This window comes from Pangasianodon hypophthalmus, chromosome 15 (assembly GCF_027358585.1).
Source record: "Pangasianodon hypophthalmus isolate fPanHyp1 chromosome 15, fPanHyp1.pri, whole genome shotgun sequence".
Classification (NCBI taxonomy): domain Eukaryota; kingdom Metazoa; phylum Chordata; class Actinopteri; order Siluriformes; family Pangasiidae; genus Pangasianodon; species Pangasianodon hypophthalmus.
Genome location: NC_069724.1, coordinates 5,956,354 through 5,969,820, shown reverse-complemented (window position 1 = coordinate 5,969,820; position 13,467 = coordinate 5,956,354). Strand labels below are relative to the sequence as shown.

The 13,467-nt window shown below is 38.6% G+C and overlaps 1 protein-coding gene across 14 annotated transcripts in view; it reads left to right on the top strand.

The window, feature by feature from the left end:
* Positions 1 to 13,467, top strand: part of nrxn2a (neurexin 2a) — a 342,233-nt gene that overhangs the window by 32,115 nt on the left and 296,651 nt on the right. The window contains exon 2 of one of the 14 annotated variants that reach the window (XM_053240210.1): positions 12,107 to 12,211. The exons of the other annotated variants lie outside the window; for them this stretch is intronic. The gene's annotated coding sequence lies outside the window, so the exon portion shown is untranslated. The remainder of the gene's footprint in view (positions 1 to 12,106; positions 12,212 to 13,467) is intronic. 14 annotated transcript variants of the gene reach the window in all.

Below are 13,467 nucleotides of genomic sequence, written 5' to 3'. Positions count from 1 at the left end.
GACCCTTAAGCTCCGTACCGAGAATATCTCCAATACACGGAAAGGAAGATCGATTGAAAACAGAGCGTCACGCGTGACCTCGCTCGTATTCCGCAGTCATTTGATCCATTCAATTAGCTTACTCTGAATGAACGGGTGCACTGAGAGCAGCTTAAATTTAAATAATCAAATTAAATTCAAAGTTAAAGAGGAGTGCATTTGTAGTATCTGTGGGAGAGCAAGGTGTTGTCTACACTGTCCCTACTCTGTCCGTCTCCAGATCTCCAGGTCTATCAAATGGGGCTGATATTAACCTAGTCTCACGTCCACATGTGTATCCATATATGGAGTTTTTGAAAACATGTCTTTTTCTCTGTGTCTTGGTATCCCATCCACACAAAAACTGCATTACGGTACACAGAAAATGAAGCTTTTCCAAAAACGCCCTCAAAAGGGGAGAAATTGTTATACTATTGTACTGTTTTTTTTCCACTGCACCAAGAAACATCAAAAGACAACATCCTTAGGGAACATCAGTGTTGTCTGTGATAGTTATGAAGGGACATGCTGCTATACTTTGGTCTGCAATGTCTTATTTGTTTGCAATTTAATTTCACTTTGTTTTAATACTAATAAGATTTCTTGTAAGACAATGATGTGTTGGATTTAAAAATATATTTAAAATACACTATATTACCAAAAGTATTCGGTCACCCATCCAAATGATCAGAATCAGGTGTCCTAATCACTTGGCCTGGCCACAGGTGTATAAAATCAAGCACTTAGGCATGCAGACTGTTTTTACAAACATTTGTGAAAGAATGGGCCGCTCTCAGGAGCTCAGTGAATTCCAGCGTGGAACTGTCATAGGATGCCACCTGTGCAACAAATCCAGTCGTGAAATTTCCTCGCTCCTAAATATTCCACAGTCAACTGTCAGCTTTATCATAACAAAATGGAAGAGTTTGGGAACAACAGCAACTCAGCCACGAAGTGGTAGGCCACGTAAACTGACGGAGAGGGGTCAGCGGATGCTGAAGCGCATAGTGCAAAGAGGTCATCGACTTTCTTCACAGTCAATTGCTACAGAGCTCCAAACTTCATGTGACCTTCAGATTAGCCCAAGTACAGTACACAGAGAGCTTCATGGAATGGGTTTCCATGGCCGAGCAGCTGCATCCAAGCCACACATCACCAAGTGCAATGCAAAGCGTCGGATGCAGTGGAGTAAAGCACGCTGCCACTGGACTCTAGAGCAGTGGAGACGCGTTCTCTGGAGTGATGAATCACGCTTTTCCATCTGGCAATCTGATGGACGAGTCTGGGTTTGGAGGTTGCCAGGAGAACGGTACATTTCGGACTGCATTGTGCCGAGTGTGAAATTTGGTGGAGGAGGAATTATGGTGTCGGGTTGTTTTTCAGGAGTTGGGCTTGGCCCCTTAGTTCCAGTGAAAGGAACTTTGAATGCTTCAGGATACCAAAACATTTTGGACAATTCCATGCTCCCAACCTTGTGGGAACAGTTTGGAGCGGGCCCCTTCCTCTTCCAACATGACTGTGCACCAGTGCACAAAGCAAGGTCCATAAAGACATGGATGACAGAGTCTGGTGTGGATGAACTTGACTGGCCTGCACAGAGTCCTGACCTGAACCCGATAGAACACCTTTGGGATGAATTAGAGCGGAGACTGAGAGCCAGGCCTTCTCGACCAACATCAGTGTGTGACCTCACTAATGTGCTTTTGGAAGAATGGTCAAAAATTCCTATAAACACACTCCTCAACCTTGTGGACAGCCTTCCCAGAAGAGTTGAAGCTGTAATAGCTGCAAAAGGTGGACCGACATCATATTGAACCCTATGGGTTAGGAATGGGATGGCACTTAAGTTCATATGTGAGTCAAGGCAGGTGACCGAATACTTTTGGTAATATAGTGTATATATGCGCCATTTTTGCAACACAATTTCTAAGTAAATTCAACCTGAAGTAATTTTAAGTAAAATTAACAAGAAAATATTTGTTATGTACACATAAATACATGTTCACTCAACATTTTTTACATTAAAAAATGTAAGACCAGTAGAATCTACCAAGTAATTGCAAGCTGATTCAAATTAACATTTAAGCTTTTTTATGTAGCTATATTAACATAAGGTATTTATTTATTGATTTGAACATAGGTATTGAATAAAACTGGTCTGCTGACTGCACTGCTCCTGAACATTCAATATCTTAAAATAATCAACACAGACAATTAGCACAAAATAAAGCATTTTTACTTTCTTTTTGGACAGAGGTTGCAATGCAATGGTTAAAAAAACCCCGGTAAATAAAGTACAGCTCACTTCATTCAACAAAAGTTTACAAAATGTTTTCAGACAATTAGTGCGAAAGTGAAGCATTTTGTTTTTTAACAGAGATTGCAATACTACTCTGAAAAAACCACCGAAAAAACCTCATTACTCGATGCATGTATATATACTTACGAAAGGCACGTGCAATCTCGTTGCATACTTGCAAACTTTTTTTCATGAAGTACCAACATTAGTATCAATTCAAAAATTCAGTTTAAAAAGTACCCCCTTGACCACAAACGCATGTTAAAAAGTAACATGATGTTAAAACGATGTTAAAAAGTAAAACTTTAATATTTTACTTCATTTATTTAAAGACAGCTTACCTGAAAATGTTTTCACCGTGTTTACCACGTTGCACTTCAGAAAATGGCTCCAAGTGTTTTGCTGGATATTTGCATATCATGTCGCTGACAGTCATAAGTGAAAGTTTATGGTAGGTTTACTTATCCTAACTGTAAGTGTAAACTGTAATTAAACTTAATCTTACTGTAATTGTAGTTATCTTGACTCATGTGTTTTCATTCACTTTTAACATACTCGTAAGTTCACCTTGTAATTGATATTTTTGTGTTGCACACACTAATGTATGTTAAGTAAAGCTAAAAATATTAGAAAAATGTAAATTTTTCAGTTTAATCCATTTATATTTATATGTAATGGTTGTTTAGCCAACGAATATTGTTTTTCAGTGCTGGACAAACATTTTGTGTTCAAGTATAACAGTAAGCAGTAGTTCCCCCTCATTGTCAGTTCACTTGTATAAATCCTTGTGTTTGTCTTTTTTCATTTTATAACTTTTTGCCATGTTGGTGTTTGACAGCAAATCTGAACAGTCTATTAATGGTATATTTTTGGTTAAGATGTGCAGTAAATAGCCAGCTACATTTTTTACACTTGGCTAGCTAGCTAATTTGTTTAAGTTGGTAATGAACACAACACCAATAAACTGGCTAGCTAGCGTTGGCAACAATCAGGACATGTGCAGGGTGTGATGAAAAATATCACTTTATATTATTTTTAACATATATACTATATATTAGTTACATAGTTATAAATAGTTAACTCACTTTTCTGGAGGAGGAGCGGCTGCATAGTTGTGGTCTGCAGCAGGAGTAGGTCCTACACACTGCTGAGTTTGTCAAAAACATTTCAGATTTTAAAATTTTTTTTATAGCCCCATATTTTTTGGGGTTTATAGCCAGTGGTTTTTGAGTATTCTGATTGTCTAATACAGACTACAGATGTACCTGCTGCCTCTTAAAATGTTAAAATGCTCACCTCATCTCAGCGAAAAGCACAAAACCATTTCATTCTCACAAATACATCGGTGGGAAATGAGTGAAAGCTTGGATGTTTGCTTGAATTATTTGTGCATATATGGACGCTGGAGTGATTGCGGGCTGTATTTGCTGCCATTGTTCACTGTCTTAGCAAGGGTTTTAAAACGCTACTACTTACACTTCCACATTTGTAATGAAAGTGTGAAAAAGGTCCATACACGTGCTCATAACATTATTCCTGAGGTGTTAGTATGTCTAAAACTGTTATATTAATCACAGCCTACTTTTCTATTGTGCTCATATAAGTGCTGTCAATTTTCCTTGCATTTTCATGTGCAGGGAGATATTTTCGGAAATGCTGTTTGTGTAGACAGGAATTTTTCTGAAAACTGATGGGGAAAAAGTTTTAAAAAATATCTGTATATGTCTGGATTATAGCCTTGGGCACTCTGTGAGCTGAGGGTGTACACTTTTCTGGCCCCAAGCTTCAGAATCTTGAAGATTTTAATCTGCTCGCATCTGCCAGTTTGCAACCCGAAAAACAAACAAACAAACAAACTTTTAAACAGCATGACACAGTTGGTTTTTTTTTTGAGTTTTGCTTGAAACAGTTATGGCAAGTAAATGTGGTTGGACATTTGAACTGTCAGTCAAACAGCCTTTTTTGTGATTGCAGGTGGTTCTTGGCCCCATTTATGACTTGCTAGACTCTTTAGCGAACACAGTGTGATGCACCACACAGAGCCTGTGTACTGAGTTTATCTGTTGTAGCGAACCGTCCTCAGCGTGCGGCCTGGATCCCTGTGAAAAGCTGAGCACGAATTACATACCCACTAGTTGCATGTGACTCCCACACAATATGGCTGCCAGCGTGGCTCTGCATGGTGGCATCGACCTCCCGCAGTGCTGCTGATTATTCTTAACCTCCCCACCCACCACGCCTGTCACTAAGCGCCGGTGAAGTAGTGGGCAGCCAAGAAAACACAAGGGCTAATATGAGTCTTAATCCTGTTTAGAGAAACAATGCAGCACGCCATTCTCAGACTTGCTCCGTTGTGCTTTAAAGGTATTAGCATTCTGCAGAAGCCTGTCAGATGCTCATTCTGCCGCCTCGCTTCCTTTCTGTTCTATTATTCCACTCTCTCTCTCCGTGTTTTTTTTCCTGAGGCTCAGAAAAGCTTCAGTGTTCCGACTCTGCTAGAGGATGTGGATTTGCGTGAGGTCCCCAGAGCCTCCTGTGACCTGTGATGTCACAGCTGGAGAGATGGAAGACGCAGCAAGGAAGACGTGTGTGTGTGTGTGAGAAAGGTAAAACTGGATTAACCTCTGACGGTGGGATCTAGGTCTCAAACCCAGTGGGGTGTTCATGACCCGTGCGAAGAGCATTCCACCTAACTTCGGCATCAGACTCCGTGAATACCAACAGTCTCTTGTCTAGCTTTGATCTGCGCCTTCCTTCACTTTTACTTTATTTCCTTTAACCTTAGGCTGAACTCAGTTGGGATTCGAGTTTGCTATTGAGGCCAGTGCTTGCAGTAAAACATAAAAAGAACACCGCCGAGATATAAAGCTAGTAAATATAAATTATATTTATAGACCAGGGGAAAATTATTGTATAAAAACAAACACCATTTATAGGCTGATGTTTTATCAGCAATCTGGTGATATAGACTGGTGATATAGACTGAATTATTTCCTTCTAAATTAATGTCCTTCTAAAGGACATTTAATTGGTTTTTTTTTTTTTTTTTTTTTTTTTTTTTTTACAAAGACAATGGGCAAAGGCTATTTTTTTCCTGAGGGTATTTGAATGCAAATGAGAAGTTCATAGAGGTTTAGTTGAACAAAATCTGCATTAGGGTTTAGAAGAATTTTTTTGTACCTTGTAATTTTTTTTGTATATTTTCTGCACTCCCAATAATGATCAGCTTATTTGAGATATTTTCAGTGCTTCACACTATTAATAGTTATGCACCAGTTCTAGGCTAATCCCAGGAAGTGATACACACTTTATAAATACGTTCCAGTTAGGGGCATTAAAGTGAGAGCACACTGAGGCCCGGGTCTCCAAATATTTCATCGATTGAATAAACATAGTCTATGATCTTGGGACTGTTTGAATAATATTGAGCTCCAGCGTCTGAGGTGTTATTTTAGCTGGAAATAGAGCTCCAACGTCGTCTAAAATGCTGACTTACAGAGCGCAGAGCCATAGGTCATTTGAAAGCTGCTTAAGAGCTCTTTTTAATGGCTGTATCATGGTGCGTGTCGGTTGTTGTGATCTGGAGCTATCGGTCACTTCACAAGTGCAGATGATTCCCGTTTTGTTAATCTGCAGGCTCTCCATTGAAGAACGCGATCACATGTCTAGTGCTCTCCCTGTCTATATTTTATCTCTGTGGTTTAGCTACACTGCATTATGGGAACTGTAGTGAAAAACATATATTTTGTATGTAATAGACATGAGTGTATTAGTAGCTGGTGTCTTTCCTTTCTTGTCCTGTTTTCTTTTCCTCTGTTAACCCACTTATTCCTTCTTGTTGGAAACAATTGGCTGTTAGTAAATGCCACACACTTCACCATCATTCCCTCCTGACTCATCTTTGTAAATTAAAAAGACCTAGAAATATGGGAATTATCCCGGAGCGGCAGAAGTCAAACCATGCGCCGGCGCTGGAACTCATCTGTAAAACGGAGCAAGGAGATTGTTGTAGTATAGTTTAGGGGCAGTCCAAAGGGAAGGGGGGTTTCAAAAAAATTGACCGTAAAGTAACCTTCCAGTTGCACACTGTGACTAACTGTGAAACTGCAACATCATAGCAATCCTAGCTCCAATAATACACTTTGTGTGTTATATTGACCTACTGTGATACACTTTAGGCTGTATGTCCTGACAGTGTTCTTACCGGGACTTTATATAAAAATCTAGTCATCTGCTTCCTTTACATTGACTATAAAACACTGAATTATAAATGGTGGTGTACATTTCTGAACATTTCTTTGCAAATTTTAGCTAAATTCCCCTGATCTAAAGGATTTATGGAGTTTCTGATCATTACCGAAAGTAACTGAGACACACTCTGAACACAAACACACACATTCACACACATACACCTATAGTGTGAATCACACAGCATGCAGCGGGACCCTTGCTGTTTCTAAACAATTTATCCAGTAAGGATGGGAAAGCCATTTTGAATTTTAAACAGTGTTTCTTGGAAAAAGATAAAGGAATTTGTGGAATTGAATATTTATAACCTTTTAAATGTGCTCTTGTTTCATGTTTGTACAAATGACACCCTTGACAGGCAGTGCAGTGATGCATTCTCAGTACTGGTGATGAGTATAAGATTGAGCATTTCTCTATTTGTACCACGTCACTTAGTAGCCAGTTGGTAATGACGTGATGCCTCCTTGAGTCACCGACATGCATGACAGATTACCAAATCGCTGTTGTCTCTTGCCAATACCAGCTCAGCATTAGCAAAGCCTAGCATGTGCTGTATTACAGGGTTTATTTGCAGCCCTGTCTGTTTTTCCTACAGCTGTCTTACACAAATCTCATAGGGTCAGATGTGATCTCTAATAAGAATACACATCTGGAGACACTGGTGAGATGTTTGGCTTAAGGAACAGCTGTGAAGGCACAGCTCAAAGACTGAAAAAAGTTAAGTGTGTTTGTAGTAAAAATACAGATTCTCTGTAAAAATGGTTCATTCAAGAAAATACTACTCCTGTTGACTTTAAAAGATTACAGGAAATTGGGGCAGATTTTAAACACTCTCTGAAAACAAGAGTACTAAACTGTACTATTGCTTTTCGCTGGGGTGGTACCCTCAAGCATACACCTGTAGTGTGTATCCTTTAGGTGAACACAGAGTTCCTTTAAAGCTTTAATCTGAAAGGTAATCATGTTCCAATTATATTTTTTTCGAAGGTAAACTATATCCATGTTTCCAGTGACAAGGAAAGTATAGTTTAGTACTCTTGTTTTCTGAGAGTGAAGGGAAAGTCTGTGGGTTCAGAATTACACATTTCCGCTGCCAAGGTTTTGAAAGACTGTTTCTAGACGTCCAAAGATCATGTCTGGCCCCATGAGACGAATCTTCTGGCCAGTTCCTGGATACCAGTGCGTATATGCTGTATACACCGAACAACCACTTTAATAGGAACACCTGTACACCTGGATTTTCATGCAATTATCCAACCAGCCAATACAGTTACAGGTCAAGAGCTTCACATCAGACACCAGAATAGGGGAAAGTGTGATCTCAGTGACTTTGACTGTCACAGAAAGGAGAGAAAAACAAACAAAAATTCAGTGAGCGGCAGTTCTGCAGGTGGAAACGCCTTGTTTGATGACAGTGGTCAGAGGAGAATGGGCAGACTGGGTTGAGTTCTTAGTAAGGCTACGATAACTCAAATAACCAATCTTTACAACCGTGGTGAATAGAAAAGCATTTCAACACGTCGAACCTTGAGGGATAGGCTACGACAGCAGAAGACATTAATAAAAGAGCTTTGTAGGTAAACAGTTATTGAGTGTAGCCCATCTGTCGCTATGCATCATTGGAAAGGGACCACCATAAGACCACCACTGAGCAGGTATTATTTGGATAGTGATTCATTCTCAGCACAGCAGTGACACTGACAGGTTAGTGTGCGAATGCGTGCATGTGTGTGTGTGTGTGCGTGCATGCGTGTGTGTGGTGCTCCTACAAGTGTATCAGTTGCAGCAGTGTGATCCCAGTGCAACACCTACCACCCAAATCATATTTGTTGAGCAGTGCTCCCTCTCCACTGATGGATGGGGTAGAGGAGGGAAGACAAACTGCGCTTAGCTAAAAGGGTTTGAACTGTCACACCCTATAACAGCAGTGTTCCATATAAAACTAAAACAGCTTACTTTACTGACTTCCATATATCAAAAGAATGAAAATACAAATTCATAAATTCCATAAAAAACCACTTGAAGAGTATATTTTAATATACGAGTATGTATTAACACATATACTAAAACTTACATTCTTACAAAATCACTTTAAACATTAAAAGAGAACAAAGCACAAGCTGTACATGTTATAACAAAATATTTTCAATTAAAATAAAACAACTGTTTTTATGATGCACAATTATTATAGTGTGATTTTTGATGTTATAATAATGTAGTACAGCTTCAAAAAAGCCTTTTTTAATCAGTGTATATTACTACTACTAATAATTATTTATAAGCAGCTTTCAGTGATAGGAAAAATAAAGGAAAAAAGGAAATGTAATTAAGATTAAAAACATAAATACTACTACTACTACAACTACTACTAATAATAACAACAGCAATAACAAAAATAATAATAATAATAGTAATAATAATAATGTTATTTTATTTAAAAGCAACTTTAGTGATAGTAAAAAAAAATGAATAGGAAATAACTAATACAATGATTAAAAACAACACTATCTCTACTACTAATACTACTACTTTTAATAATAATAATAATAATAATAATAATAATAATAATAATAAACTTTCACTGATAAAAAATTGAATGAAAATAAATGGAAAAGGAAATATAATAATCAAATACTTGAACACTATAATAATACTAAATAATAACAATAATACACTAATTAAAAACTATAATACTAACTAACTAACCTAAACTAAAATAATAATACCCAATCTATACTACATGTTTCATTTATATTATATTATATTATATTATATTATATTATATTATATCATATCATATCATATCATATCATATCATATCATATTATATTATATTATATTATATTATATTTGTATAGAGATTTTTGAGAGTTTCTGAAGGCAGTGCACATAGCAGTGATGTGGTTGGGTAATAGCCCAGTGCAGGAGTGAGAAGCCTCTCAGGATCTTCATCTCACTGTAATTAAGAGCTCTAATAAGAAGGAAGGCCCTGATGAGGCCCATGAGTAGGATCCAGTTAACACTCCCTGAGGAACTTTACACACTGACACACACACACACACACACACAAATCAGTGCACAGTGATTACAGTGTGCGATCTGCTCCCTTCTCCTGTCCCAACTCTTACATTATGTGATGGGCCAGCACTCTTGGGCAGACACACTCAAGTCAGGTTGAACTTCCACACCTTCCTCTAACCCATGAATAATGCATGCTCTGCTCCACATTTCCCCGTACCACTGCTGGTCCTCACACTTTCCCCTTGTCTCTTCTGGGACCCACCTTGAAATGGAGCTCTTCACTAATTAATCATCGGTAATTTGATCGATCATGGGATGACCGATGACTTGTGGGCGGATTGATGGCTGGATTGATTACAGCAGAGGTGGAGAGATTATCCGTTCGCCAGCTGTTTCGCTATCAAAAAAACCCAAAAAAAACATGTGCTTTGCCTGCAGTTGTTCTTCCTCATCAGCTCCCTGCTTGCTCCTCTTATTTTAATGAGCATTGTGAGATTTGCACCAGCAGGGGAGTGAGCTAACTTAGCGGAGTTCCTATACGGGCTACGTTCCAAACCACATCAGGCTCCTACAGAGGAGCGGGAGGAGACAAAATGCTTTGTGCGCTGCTCGGTTGCAGCTGAGCGGCAACAGCACATGCTGGAGGGCATGAGAGAAAAAACACTTGCAAAAAATAGCACCAGCATGATGCGTCTCCTTCTCCAGCATTTCTTAGTGTAAATATTTAGCTGACTGAAGCCACTTTTATACCTGCAAGCTGCAGAAAGGATATGAGATTTATGAATTCTCACCCATCGCCTGTTGATCCTTTTCTCTATATTACTACGTTTCTATTTCATTTCTTTTTTAGCAGTGGGATTCTCATAGAGATCTTGAACTAAGGCTAGACTTGATGCCATGTGAGATTTGTGTGGAGTGTGAATGGAAAGAAATTGCTCTGGTTATGTTTATTTTTGTACCTTTCAAAAAAATGTTTAACAGGACTGTGTAATAACTGCTTAAATTATAATCATCATTATTTGGCTCAAAAATGAAATCACATTTATTACAATACTCAACCAAATTAGGAATAAGATAGGTTTATTGCACTTTAACATTTTAAGTCACCTGAGCGCAGCCTTTTATCACATTATAATCCCATAATACTTATACACACTGGAATCAAAATTAGATACTTTGTCATGTTAATTGAATGGATCTTTTACTTTCTGAATAAAAACACAATTAGATTTAAATTATGAATATAAAAAGGATTGGCTGAAAATCATCTGGGTGCGCTGTGGTTTATCAAACAGTTTTTTCCCCCAGATTTTTCCTCATTTTCCATTTTTCTCCCCAATTTCTTCACCTGCCACTTCCCACTCTCCCTTATCACACAATGGCTACCAGCCGTGTAGGGTAAATAATATGTGCGTCCTCCAAGACTGCTGCTCATGCTGCATCACAGGGCAATGTATCATATGCAGAGAAAAGTGCTATCGACCCTCTTCCACATACATGAGCTTGCAGATGCCCACAACTGGCTTAAAGAATAAAACTCAATGGTGTATGCTGTTATAGAAAAATAATATTAATGACAGGGTGGTGTGATGCGGCCCAACAGGAATCGGAGTTACAGTACCACCCTGTAGTTAATTATTCTCCTATAACAGCACCTCACAAAGTATTTTATTTCTCAGCATTTTTTAATTAATTAAAGATAAAACATTTTGAACATTATTTTATTTATTTATTTATTTATTTATAGATTTAATCTTATTGAGTGTTCGCCAAACAAGTTAGTTCCTGTTATCACTTACATAATAGCAGCTATAAGCATTAATTCCATCTCCAGCCTCTTTATTTATTTTCTGTCTTGGAGTTAATACAGCAAAAATTAAGCTTGTCATGTAACTGCAAAGTACAAAGTCCTCTGTTTTAAAGACTCTCCTGTGTTGAAAAACTTACATTTAGAGCTTTACCTCTGACTATTACTAATCACTGGCTCTGGAGACTCCTTCCAAAAATGATAAATAAATGTCTCATCACATGTGGAGTGTCCACCTTACAAGTCCCTGTGTTGTTACTATAAAAACGATAGCGTATTAGAACAAGTGCATTCCCACTCATTGCTGTCCCATCCACTGTTATAGAAAATTAATGACACCTCCTAACCAATCAGAACTGAGCATTCAACAGCAGTGTGTTACAATAAAAGCTAATTGTTTAGCTAAACGCACCAATTAATTAAGGAGAGCAAAAATTGAGCTTGGTGTTATTGCTTCATTTTAAGAATGCATGCATTTATATATTTATAAAAAACACAGTATATTCTAGTATATTCTAGTAGCTCACGTATGCGGAAGAGAGCAGATAGCGCTTTCCTCTGAGTGTGTTATGGAATATTGTAGCAACATTATTTATTGCAGCAACTGGACTCCGAATTAAAGTTTCAGTTTAGTGTAAATGGCTTGTCAGTAATTAGCATCTAATCACAGAAGCGTATCTGTTTAATCGGAGAATGTGTGTGCTTTGTTTTAGCTGGCGTGCCTCTGCGGGGATGATGGGTGCCCGTTTAATTTGTGAAGTCGAGTCTGGTGTCTCAGCCTCCCTCCCATTTTTTCCTCCCAAGGTCGTTTGGTGCAGGTATGTAGGGAGGGGAGGTGTAGAGCGCATCCTGTAGCTCACGATCTGCCTGCTCTTTTTTCACTGTCAGTGTGAGTGTATGTGTGTGTGTGTGTGTGTGTATGTGTGCACACATCATCAGGCCACAGTGGAGGGCAGTTTAGCTCGCCCCTGCACAGGTGGCCAGGGCTAAGAATGGAATAATTTATGAATGTTGGGTCATTCTCTCTCCACAGCCAGGCAGAGCTCACTGGCTCGAAGCCACACACTCACTGACCAGCCGATGAGAAAAGGAGAAGAGTGCAGCTTTATTTTACTTTTTTTTGTTGTTGTTGCTAGGTAAGCTGAGAGTTTATGTGGGGTTTTATTAATGTCCTAACGTGCCACAGAATTGACCCTAAATAAGTGCATCACTGAATTTGTAATGTGAATATTTTCTCACACCAATTCATCCAGATATGTCACAGGAACCCACTGCTGCTTGCTGTTTTTTCAGCATCAGACCTGACACACAGTAGGCTCAGAGAAACGTGTTAAACCATTACAGCTAGTAAACTATCCTGCAGAATGTGTTATAAGGTGTTCTGCCAGATAATGGCACTGAGATGTCACAACACTAGCTATACTTTCAACATTTCAAATCACCCATATGGATTATCAATTCACTAAAATGGACAGCTTGAAAGAATCGTCTTGGTTATCATTATTAATAACTATCATTATTACAATTATGATTAGAATTATAATAATAATTAAATACAAATATAATAATTAACTATCATTATTAGAATGTAGGCTGTGAGATATGTACAGTTGATGGTGTTTCCCTATCGCATATTCATAGAATCTGGATTTCATGCTGAGTTTAAAAGCATAGACTCCTGAGTCGTGCAACAGAAACACTTTCGTCTTGAGATCACAAGTTCAAATCCCGACGATGCTACAGCTGTTCAGGACCATGAGCCTAGGGAGCAAAACTGGTCATGGATGGCTGGTATAATCTTTCCTCCCTGTCAATCACAGTGACACTCACCAAGAGTGAGCTCATGTATGTGGAAGAGGGAGGACATTGCTTTCCTTCAAGTGTGTTTCTCTGTCCTGTGATGCAGCAGTTCGAAAAAACATGGTTGGCTGGTTTCACATGTCACAGAGGAAGCATGTGATAGCCTTCATCCTGCCCGGTTGGAAGATGTTGTATGATTGTGCGTGGGAATTGGCAGGTGATCAAATTGAGGCTCAGGAAAGATTTCCATGCAAAGTGCCATCTTTATTGTTTT